Here is a 12,528-nt window from a genome sequence, read left to right on the forward strand (position 1 = left end):
TCTCTTTCTCTCTCACCCCCTTTGTATCTCTTTTCTCTGTATTTCTCTTTCTTTGTATCTCTGTATCTTTCTCCTTTTCTCTCTCTCTCTCTGTCTCTGTATCTCTCTCTCTCTCTCACACACACACACAATTTGGTACCCAAATAAAGTAATCAATTCTTTTAAAATAAGTATTGTTATTTTACATGGGAAAATATTGCATTGCAGAAACGGCTTACCTATTCTGAAATTAGTTTATCACCATGATCTATAATTACTTTAGTCGCTTTTCTCTCTCTCTCTCTGTGTGTGTGTGTGTGTGTGTGTACGTGTGTGTGTGTGTGTGTGTGTATGTGTGTGTGTGTACATGCGTGAGTGTGTATTTTAAAATTACCCAATATGGGGCTGGACAGGTGGCTCAGTGGTTAACAGCTGGATGCTCTTCCAGAGGACCTGAGTTTGATTCCCAGCACCCACATGTTGGTTCATAACTATCTGTAGCTCCAGTTCTGGGGGAATCTGATGCCATTTTGTGGAAAAAACACTCAAACAATAATAAGATTACCCAATATGCTTTTTTAGGGGGGGTGTATATAACAAAGTATAAGCAAAGCAATAATAACTGAACTTATTTTCCATCTCTGACAATACTCTTGTCAAACTATACACTGAAAGTAAAAAACAAAAACCCAAATTCTTTATTGATATGCAAATAAATGTGCTATAAAGAATTCTGTTATCTTTCTAGAGAATATATTTTGTCATAAAATCTTAGTATGTTGGTTTTGCTTTAAAAAAATCTTTGTTTCTTTATTGTGCAAGGGGGTGTACACCATGAAAATAAAGCTTAGAACTTGTGGATAACAGTACTCTCCTTACCCCATATGATTTCTGGGAATCAAACCAGGTCTTCAGGGTTGTCTGCAAGCACTTTTACATGATGAGCCCTGAGCCATCTCACTTATATACTTATGTGTATATAAGCCAGGCGTCTGTTCATTGTCTAGAAGAGGGCATAGGATTCCCAGGAGCTGAAGTTACAGGTCATTGTAAACCACTTTACATGGATTCTCAGAATCAAACCTGCGTCCTCTGGAAGAGCAAGCAGTACAAGCTCTTCTTAACCCTGAGCCATCTCCAGACCTATGATGACTCTTGAAATTGAGCCAAATGTATTTTGCATTGCAAGATTGCCAAGAGTCTATATGTGAGGGGGTGGAATGTTATGTTTAGAATTAGAATGTCCCCTGAATGCATATCTCCCTCAGCTATGGAGCTGTTTGGGGAGGCTGTGGACCTTTCATAGGGGGAGTCTGGGTAGTGGCAGTAGGGGAGGGCTTTTGGATGTTTGGCCTGGCTCCTGATTCTAGCACCATCTTTTTGTCCCATTGCCATGTGGAGGTCACATTGCTGCCTCATTACCATGAACCACACCATGCCTTCATACAAGACTGGGAAATTGCAGGCTGCAAATGCAATTAATATACAAGACAACATGAATGACCTTTTTTGGTGTGCTGGAATTCAAACCCAGGGCCTTCTGTGTGCTGTTCAAATACTCCACACCTGACCTCTCCCTACCCCCCCCCAGCCCCAGCTGTGATAAACACTTTTATGCACATGTAAATTTCAGACACCCAGACTAATTATAGGCAAAGCTCTTCATAACAGCACTGTAATTTTTGCTGTGGCACCTAACCAGACAATTACAGCTTTCTGTGGCCATTTGTCTGAAGTTCTGGCCAATGGAATATGAGCAGAAATGATTTCTGTCACCATTAGATATTTTCCTTAAAGAAATTAGCATTTACCATGAACCACACAATGGGACTCTGCCTCAAAAACAAACAAACAAACAAACAAACAAACAAACAAATGTAAGACCCTCAAAATCTGGTCTTTCATTTACTTGTTTTTTTCCTGTGCTCTGAATAGGATGCAAAAGCAAACCTAGCTTGGGCCCAGAGACCAGAACCGTACATTAAATATGGTAGAACCTTCTTTCCAGCCCAGAACTGTTCACATCTGGGCTAGTCAGTGAAATGTCTCTCCTGTTTAAGTCATGGAATTTTGTTTGATTTATTTATTTTTAGTTTCTTGAGTTTTTGAGATAGGATTTCTCTGTGTAACAGCCCTGGAACTCTCTTCATAGACTTGGCCAGCCTCCAACTCACAGAGATCCACCTGCCTCCCCACACCCCCATCCCCTGAGATCAAAGGCATGCGCCACCATGCCCAGCTTAAGTCGATGTATTTTTAAAAAGATCTTGTTATGACAAGTTTATACAGCATAATAACTAACATATACACAAAATGTTAAGAGTGAACTCACATGATCCAATTATTTTCTTTGCCTTATTTGCTTTCTCTACAAGTTTTTGTTACATATGAAGATCTATGATGTCTGAGATCTGCCAGGCCAGCGTTTACTCCTAATATTGTATCACATATCCCAGAGGAGCACAGAAGCAATCACATATCAAAGGATTGTTGGACCTAATTCCTGTTTACAACACTGTATTAGTTTTGCAACTTGGGCTGTCCCCATGCATACATCATCTCAGAGAGAAAGAGAGGAGAGAGAGAGAGAGAGAGAGAGAGAGAGAGAGAGAGAGAGAGAGAGAGAGAGAGAGTGTCCAGAGATGGAGATACTGGCTTCCTAAGGATCCCTGCAAAGAGAGCACTGTCCCCTGAAAAATGTCTGCTGAGTCACTCATTCCTTTCCCATCCTCCTGGAGGTCAGGGTTTGGAAACTAAAACAAGAATCACTATTAGGTCACACAAAGAATAGAGAATCCCACTATCTGCCACTCTATTCCAGTGCCTGGTCCCACTCTGTCCTTCTTTGTTATGTGGCTGCTGAGTTGTGTATTTTTTTTTTTCCAGAAAGACAATGTGTCCTATTTGAAGTTTACTTTGTTTGTCCAGATTTTATGGAGGCTAGAGTCTGAGTTGTAATAACATTGATGTACTCCACAAGGACAATGAACACTTTATGCAAGCTCTCTCTCTAGACTTCACCAATTATGCTGTTCCCTGAAGAAGAAAAGTTAGGGGCTGGAGAGATGGCTCAGCAGTTAAGAGCACTGGCTGCTCTTGCAAAGGACCCAGGACCTCCACAGCAGCCACAGGGCAGTAACATCAGTTCCAAGATCCAACATCCTCATGGACATGCAGGCAAAACACCAATGCACGTAAAACATAAAATGAAAAATACATTTTTAAAAAATAAGAAAAGTTAAAGTAGTATTTCTTTTGTGGAATTAAGCAGAAACAAATCTAATTCTATATTTCATACTAGGTGCTGGATCACATCTCACTAACTTCTTAGTTAACTTTGGATCAACTTACTAAGATATTTTGGAAAGCTAAACAGATATATTTTTAGGTAGTTTATCTTGATTATATTTAACTAGGTTAGTTACTGCTTGGCAGTCATTAGTGGATCTCTCTCTCTCTCTAGTAAATCTGTGGGCTGGAGAGATGGCTAAATTGTTAAGAGTGTGTATTAATTACTCTTGCTGAGTACCTGAGTTCGGTAGCCAGCACTTACCTCGGGTAGCTCACAATCACTTGCAATCCAGTCCAGGGGATCCCATGACCTCTACTAGATTCCCTGAGCACCTGTACTCACATGTGTATAGACACATACATGTACACACTTAAAAACAAAATAAAGTGGGTTGGAGAGAAGGCTCAGAGGTTAAGAGCAGTGGTTGCTCTTCTAGAGGTCCTGAGTTCACTTTCCAGCAAGCACATGGTGGCTCACAACCATCTGTAATGATATTTGGTGCCCTCTTCTGGAATGCAAGCACACATGCAATCAGAACACTGTATAAATAAATAAATAAATAAATAAATAAATAAATAAATATTAAACACACACACAAAGCTTAAGGGGTGGGGCATAGTCTTAGCTGTACCCAAACTGTTCAAAATTCCAAAGTTCAAAGTTGCTTCTAAAACTTAAGGTAAAATCTTAACTAAGCTACCATGTAAAAACAGGAAACAAGTTACATACTCCCGATATACAATGGCACAAAGCAAACATTCCCATTCTCAAGAGAGGAACAGAAGAAAAGCAAGAAAAGATTGAACCACAGTGAGACCAAAACCCAGCAAGGCAAACACTGAATTTTGAAGCTCCACATCTTACATCAGAGGTACATGATGTCACCCTGTAAGTGTTAATGGACTTGTGCCTGCCCTGTGCCTGCCATACTGCCACCTGTAGCACTTACAGCCTCTCCATTTAGCATCTGAGCTTTTCTTGGCACTCATTTGTGGTCTCTTCAACACTCCAGGGTCCTCATTGTAAGTTACACGTCACTTTACAATTGTACACATAGCCTCTTCAGGGGGTCCTTCAAGGGACTCTTTGACCCTGCTACAAAAGCCTGGCTTCTTTGGTTTTTCTTAAAAACCTTATTGAAAGCCTCCATGACCCTGTCACTCCTTCAAAACCAGAGCCATGTGGACAGTGCTAGGTTCTGCTGTAGGCCCAGTGTTTAGTTGGTAGCTTTGGACCACCAGTGCAGCAGCCTCCCATGCAGGACCAGCTGGAGCAGAAAGACCTTTTTCTTAAGCACACCAGCCCTATGCTCTCTGTTTAGAGAAAGTTTTTCAAATGCATTTATCTTTCTATATCTCAGAACCTCCAGTGCATGGGGGTCCCACCTTCCAGGTTACCTTCCCTATTTGTGCCAATGCAAAGTGCAGAGCTTAAAAATCAATGTGTATATGCTACTACGTTTATCAAGGGTGACTGAGTGCTTGGTCCTCTGGGGCCATCTTCTGGGAGGCTGAGTGAACAAAGAAATGTGTTTTAGGGAAGCCCATGAGAACTAAGGAATTTTGCCATGGCCACTACTATTTTTCTGGGTTTCAAACACATGGCCATCTAACATCTCATTGTCCCAGGAGAACTCTGGACAGGAGAGAGATTACAAAGCCAAGACATAAGATGAACTGCTGGAGGGTGGGACAAACGTGACACGGTGCAGATGCAGGTGCAGACAGCTGCTCACTACAGAACCCCCCCATCACATCCACCCCCCCTCTGCCCCTGCCACTGCCTCCATGTTGTTCTGGGTGAGAACAAGTGGCCAAAGACCACACTGAAACAGAGAAGGAGCAGTATTTGGGCATTCTTTAAAACAACACTGTCACCTCCTGCCTCCACTCTTCTTTCCTAACATGGACCTGTGGAAGAGATCAAACATTCTACAAAATGTACCCATTCAGAATTTGCCCAGTGGCTTCCCATTAAGTCAGTTAGCTTGTTCTTCTATTCCTGTGTTTCCCATGGACCAGAAGTTCAATATAAAAGCTGGGAAATAAGCAGTGAGAAGGCTCAGCAGGCAAAGGTACTTACATCCAAGCTTGATGACCTGAGTTCTGTCTCCAGGGCAAACACAGTGAAAGGAGGGAAGGAACTCTTGTAAATTGTCCTCTTAATGAAAAAAAAAAAACACACACACACACACACACACACACACACACACTAAGCAAATATAAAACAATTCAAAAGGCTTATACTGATTCAAGACACAATCTGCCTAGAAAACAACTAATGATACGATAAATTATGTTATTGTCTTAGTGATGACAACATTGAGGACTGGACTGGAATAATATTTTGTAATCCTGACTATAAACATAAACACACAGCATGCTTTAATATGAAGTATGGAAAGAATGAATACTTACATTGTAAGAAAGGGCCACAGCTAAAGCACAGAACAGCTGATTTTGAAGACCTATGTCTCACTGACCAGAAGAAACTACATGATGCTACACAAGTCACTGGCTAGTTAGGATATTGGGGGAAAGATGACAACAATATGACATGATCCTTTTCTTGAATTCATATCTGAGCTCTTACATTTAGCATTTTGCAGGTTGTGTAATACCTAATGTTTAGAAGATAATTTACAGTATTATAAATAAGCAATTAGCATGTTATGCAGCCACTGAATTATTAATAAGCATTTAGTATTTAATTAAAAAGTAATTTGATGGGTATGGTGGCCCACACCTTTAATCCTAGGGATCAGGAGGTTCAGTCAGGCAGATCTCTGAGAGTTCAGGGCCAGTTTGATCTGTGTATTGAACTCTTAAGTCAGTCAAGGCTACACAGTGAAACTGTCTCCAAACAAAACATCCAAATAAATAAATAAATAAATAAATAACTTTATGTGTATGTATGGGTGCTTTGCTTGCATGCATGTCTGTGTACCATGTGTGTGCCTGGTAACCCTGGAGGCCAGAAAGGACACTGGGTCCTTGGAGTTGGAGTTACAGGCAATTGTGAACTACTGTATGGGTGCTGGGAATTTAACTGAGGTCCTCTGCATGAACACCCATTGCTCTTATCTACTGAGCTATTTCTCTGGCCTGTAAAGGTCTTCTATTCACTTAAATTTTCCTTCCACATTCATCTTGAGTATTTTGAACCTTGCACCATCTCAAAAGAGACTCAAAAGCCATTTCCTAGTCCTCAGACTTGGTCAAGGACACACACACATTGACTCCTGGCAGCTGCCTTCTCCACATGTGTACGAAGGGGCAACTGCACTGCATATACACACTAACAGGTACATACACATACCACTCACACATAAGCTGCTGAGGTCTACTCAGAACCTTTGAATGTCAGCAACATGTTTCATCAGGCATCTGAAGTGCCATTTTTTTCCCTGAACATCTGCCTCAGAGACATTAGCATGAGATGGCTCTGTATGAACAAAGATGGCTGTATGCAACAGCCTGAAGATACTGACTTCCTGTGTCTGTGGGACAGGGGAGTCTTGGTGTTGTTTGCTGATGTGACAGCAAAGTTAACAGCTCTTAAATTTGGTTATATATCAAAAATCTCCCAGAAATCCACCCTGGATTTACTGAGACAAAATAATACAAAAGGGAATCCTGGAAATAGTATTTTGCACAAACTGTAGGTCCTAATGCATTTAGCTAGCCCCTTGCCCCACCCCTCCCCCATGCCAATCATTGGGAACCCAGGCATCATCTCTTCTTTCAGGGACCTTTTGCTGGCTGTTCTGTACTTCCAAGGGCCCCTGTGCCAGGATGAAGGCTATCTGATAGGTTATTAACACCTTAACGTGACTTAATGTGCCATTTCTTCAGAAATGCTAATGGAGAATGTGAGACCCTATTTTAGGTTATTGTGGGGAGGGGCTGAAGGAAGAAAAGCTTTGCTCTCTGGTTCACAAACACCTTAGGGAATCACTTCCTTTTACCCACTGTAAAATCTGCCCCCATATACAAATGAGGCACAGAGGTGAATTTCATGAGAGTGCAAATGGCATGAATGGAAAACTCTAGTCAGCACCTGGGAGCTCTACTTGCAAGTCTTATTGAATAACCTTGCCTTCTTCCCGCCTCCCTACTTCCTTCAGCACAGTGAATGTCTTTCCTAGGGAATACAGGCCTGCTTCTATTGGGATTGTTCAACGCAGACTGAGTCACTATTAGGCAGGGGCTATTGTAAAGGGATTAAGCTGGATTAGAATCTTTCAGTAATTGTTAATACTCTTTTCTTCCCAAACACTTTATTATCCTCTCACATAGCCAAAAGGACCCTTTTATTTTCCCCCCACCTCGTTTATGACAAGAAGGATTAGAGCTCCCCTCACTAACACCTCTGCTGGCTGCTCTCCTTGGAAGCCTTCCCCAGGTTGTCAGAGTTCCTAGAAATGGCTATTTCAGGGTCTGATCTTCAGAGACAGCCCATACAACTTTTAAAATCTACTGAAATCAGTCTCCTGCACTAGGGCCTGCTTTCCCTTGAGTTATTACTTCAATCCCTAACTACCTCTGCTCTGTATCTTTTTACAGACCTTCCTCCAATCCATTGCATTTCTAAATATAAATCTTTTTTTCCCACTTTCTATTCATCCATCTTCTTCAAGTTTTTCAAATATAAACGTTAAAGATGTCCTCCTATGGCAGAGCACTTAACCAGTGTGACCAAGGCCTTGGGTGTGATGCCCGATGCTACAAAGAAAACAAACACACACTCATGCATGAGGCCTTTTAATATTCCTAACTCTTCTAGCCAGTCACAAATCCCTGCTATAAACCATTTGAAATTCACAGAATTCTCCGGGTTCTTTTTTAGGGGAGAAGAAAAAAGTTCCCTGGGCTTTGAATAGCAACTCTCTCCTTTATTTTGTTAATCTTTATTTCTTTACAATCCAACTTTGATGTCAACTTCTTGTCATCTTCCATTCCATAAGCATGTGAAATGCCCTTCCTTTGAAGTCCCATGGCATCCTAAGGACACTTTATTACAGCAACTAATTACTAATTGCATCCTTCTACAGTTGGCTTCCTATCTGTTTTCCATACTGTGAGAACCTTGAAAGAAAGAACTATACTCACAATTTTTTTTCCTACCACAAAATGTGTGCATTATCATTTCTGGAAGGAATTATCTCAGAATAGAGAAGTCCTGACTCCATGCCATTAAAAAGGATTAATCAGATTCACCATCTGTAACAGAATTTCAACGAATGACAGAACAACAAACCTTGTGTGGGAGACAGCAAAGGGCCAGATGATAGTATGGGTAGGCACACTACTGAAATACCCTCAGCATGCACATTTAATGGAGAGAGACCTAGAACTTCAGGCAATACCCACAGAGTATAAGGAGTGTCATGGATGGTGGCCATGGTATTGAATACAATTAATTAACTTTCTTGGAAATTTCTGGAGACAGTCCTTATGATATCATAGTCTCCCAACTATTTTATGTTCATAAAAACAAAACAAAAATAACCTACCAAACCAGGTGTGGTGGCACACACACTTTTAATCCTAGCATTCAGAAGGTCGAGGCAGGTGGATCTCTGTGACATTAAGGCCAGCCTGATCCACACAGAGAACTGGAGACCTGCCCTGGTCTAAATAGAGCTAGTTTCAGGCCAGCTAGGGCTACATAGTTAGACCCTGTCTCAAACCAACCAACTAAAACTACATAGAAACAATAAACAAACAACGAACCAAACCTGGAAGTTAGGCCTGTGAATTCCAGTTGATCCCATCCCCAAATCTAGACTGAATTATGGTTATTGTAGTCAGTAGAGGGGCTGCTGGTGTAGCTCTGTGGTTGGTGGAGCATTTTTCTTGTATCTGCCCTGAGTGGAGTCCCCACAGAAGCACTAGTGGCAACAGCTTCACTCTCCCTAATAAAGCAGATAGAATAATATATTAGTGCTGAGTAAATGACTACAAATGAGCATAGTGGAGTTGTATACTAGTTGAATCATTTTCCATGTTATCCTATAAGTAAAGGTATGACTTATTTAAATGACAATATAGATTATTGGAAGTGTGCTTCCTCTGGCTTCTAGTGCTTGTTGTAAAAGAAACCTACAAATACAGTTAAAACACACAGGAAAAGTATTCAAATGCATAGGTGTTTGGACTGAAGAGGTGGCTCAGTGGTTAAGTGACCCAAGTTTCCAGCACCCATGTCAGACAATTCACAGCAGACTGAAACTCCAGTTCCAGGAGATACGATGCTTCTTCTGACCTCAGAACACTGACACACACACACACACACACACACACACACACACACACACACACCCCTATGCACATGAATAAAAGATTTTTTTGTTTTGTTTTTTTATAGCAGGAACAAAACTTGTCAGAATCCCAGAAGGAGTCACCAAATCTACAAGTGAAAAACCACTGCATGACCATCCTGAAAGGGACACACAAGAAAGTGGGAACAATATCTACCTGAAGGACTGGATGACCGTAGAGTAAGCTGAGGGTAGAAGCAATCCATGTGCATGCACACTTGAATGTGTGCAGACACACTCTTGCACTGGAGTAGGCAGAGGGTAGAAGCAATCCGTGTGCATGCACACTTGAATATGTGCAGACACACTCTTGCACTAGCGTAAGCAGAGGGTAGAGGCAGCATGAATACACACTTGTATGGGTGCAGACACATTCTTACTGTCTCCCCGGTTCTTTTTATCCTGTTTATGTCTTATCTATATAGAAGTGATGGTCATTGAGAGTGGTGCCTATTGAGGAAGAAAGAGTTCATAGGTCCTCCCCATTTTGTGTCTGGGGCTCGATGTTTATAAACTAGTGTTTACCATTCTAGGAGAAATATGAGACATACTGCTCAGCAGTTGAACAGCAAACACCTCTTCCACCCTGCCTCCATGAATGTGGCTAGAAGATGCCATGCTCAATCATTCCATTTTCTAAGTATCCCCAGACTGCACTTCTCATAGTAGTGCTGACTCAGCACTCACAGGTATCTCAGTTTTGTGACTGCACAACACAGATACTCACAGGTATCTCAGTCTCAAGAAGAAAAACTACGGGGCAGGCTGCCAAGTCAGACAACCTGATTCCTGAGCCCCAGTGGAGAAAGAGACCCACATCTGGCAAGTTGTCCTCTGACCTCTACATGCTCCAGCCCCAACCATGCAAAATTAATAACTGGAATTAAAAAAAAAACACAAAACATCCGTTTCACTTTTTATTGAAATTATTCTTTCTTGACAGGAAATTTCATTCAAATAGGTAATTGACTGATGTCTTTCCCAGAGGGCTGGTTCAGTTTTAACCAGAGGAGATGTGGCAGCAATTGGAAATGTACTAGTTTGTGAGCTGTCAATCATTAATAAGTATATTTTACTCCATCACAAAAGGAATCTACGTGAGAGACAAAAACTGTTTCGTATAGATATGTTCATAGCAAATATAGGCCAACTGACAAAGCTGAACTAAGACACATGTCCCTGCACCACGGATGAGTCCTAGTAGGTGACTCTCAAGGACCAGGGTTTCTCTCAGATAAAAGGATTGGGAGGGGAGTGATGGTGGTGACAAAGGTTATTTCTTTGTCTCTTCTTGGAAATAACTGGTAGCCTCAATTCTTAAAGCTCTGCTGCATCCATTAAACCTAATAAACATCCTTTAATCTCAGATGTTGACTAGTGCCTCAACCCAAGGTTACACAAATGGGCACCACTTCTTTATGGGGCTTGAGTAGCTCAAGATTTTCAGCTCCTTTCAAATGCAAAGAGGGTTGTGTATGGGGGGGTCCTTTGAGATAAATTCGGCTTCATTACACATCAGAGGAAGAGCAGGCTCACCTCTCAGGATGGAGGGGCACAGACAATAAAATGAACGCTTCCTTTATTAGCAACCAGAGCAATTATCTCCTTCTATCGCCCTCCCCCATCCCATTGTAATGTGTTCTGTAGAGCTTCGAGGGCTTGATTGCTTTTCTCCTTACTCTCCCATAACTAGTGATTCCAACAATGTAGACTAGCTTTACCTGTAAAATGCTATGGCTAAGAGGCTGCTACAACAAAACCAGAAAACAGTGTTTTATGATTAACTTACAGAGAAAATGGCAGTGATCTCTGTACCTGACCTTTGAGCCTGGGTTTTCACCTTCCTTGGAACTCATCATATATCAAGCCCATTTGGCTTCTCTAGGCTACTTAGCCCTTATCAACTAAGCCCTTCCCAACATCATTCTGATAGCATCAAATTAAATCCAAACAGAACTCAACTTTTTGACCTATACTTCCTGGATTGCCTTAACCCTTTCTTCACCTACAAATCACCTTTTTGGGCTTTTATTTTTATTTCTTCACCTCTGCTTTGTTCTGATCTGAAAAAGAATAACATAGGCTGGAGAGCTGCGCCAGGGGATTAAAGAGTGCTTGCTGCAGACCTCCCCCCCCACACACACACCCGGGCCACTCATAGTGGACTTCTATACGTTTCTTTGTTTTTGAGATAGCATTGTTCCGTGACAGCCCTGGTTGACCCACAATTTGCTCTGTAATCCTGGTGGGCCTCCAACCCACAGAGATCTGCTTCTGCCTCCTAGGTGCCATCATGACCACGAGTGCTACAATGTTCCAAATTGTTATTAGTTTCAATTTACAAAATTTACCATGTAAACATCACTTTATAGTTCACCTGTAAGCCTGTGACATCTCTGAGTGTATAAGGCACATATAGCACTCATTGTTCATGGAACAGAAAGAGAATTTAGTGCATATTTGTTAGACAAACAAATAATCTTCCAGAGTCTTTTTTTCCTTTATATTCCTCCCAACTTCCTCTAAGTAAAAAGGAGTTTTCTATTTGAGTCCTTGGTTTTATTCCTGATTAAAAGCTGGTTGTGATGGCACATGCCTTTAATCCCAGCACTTGGGAGACAGAGGCAGGTAGATCTCTGTGAGTTTAAGGCCAGCCTGGTCTACAGAAGGGACACTTTGTGTGTGTGTGTGTGTGTGTGTGTGTGTGTGTGTATTCTCATGCCTATGCAGAAGTTGGGGCAATCTAGGTTATTACCCTGCCACCAAGCTACACCGCACGCACAGAGATTTCTCCCATACTACCAGCCTCTCCGTTTTTAAACCCAAGAACTCCCATTTGTCTTCATCTTTTTTGCCTTTGACAGGTCCTGGCCACAGGAAGAAAACTGCACAACCACTCATTATTTATTTGCAAATCTCTGCACGTCAACTTGTG

The sequence above is a fragment of the Phodopus roborovskii genome, unplaced genomic scaffold, assembly GCF_943737965.1.
Source record: "Phodopus roborovskii unplaced genomic scaffold, PHOROB, whole genome shotgun sequence".
NCBI lineage: Eukaryota > Metazoa > Chordata > Mammalia > Rodentia > Cricetidae > Phodopus > Phodopus roborovskii.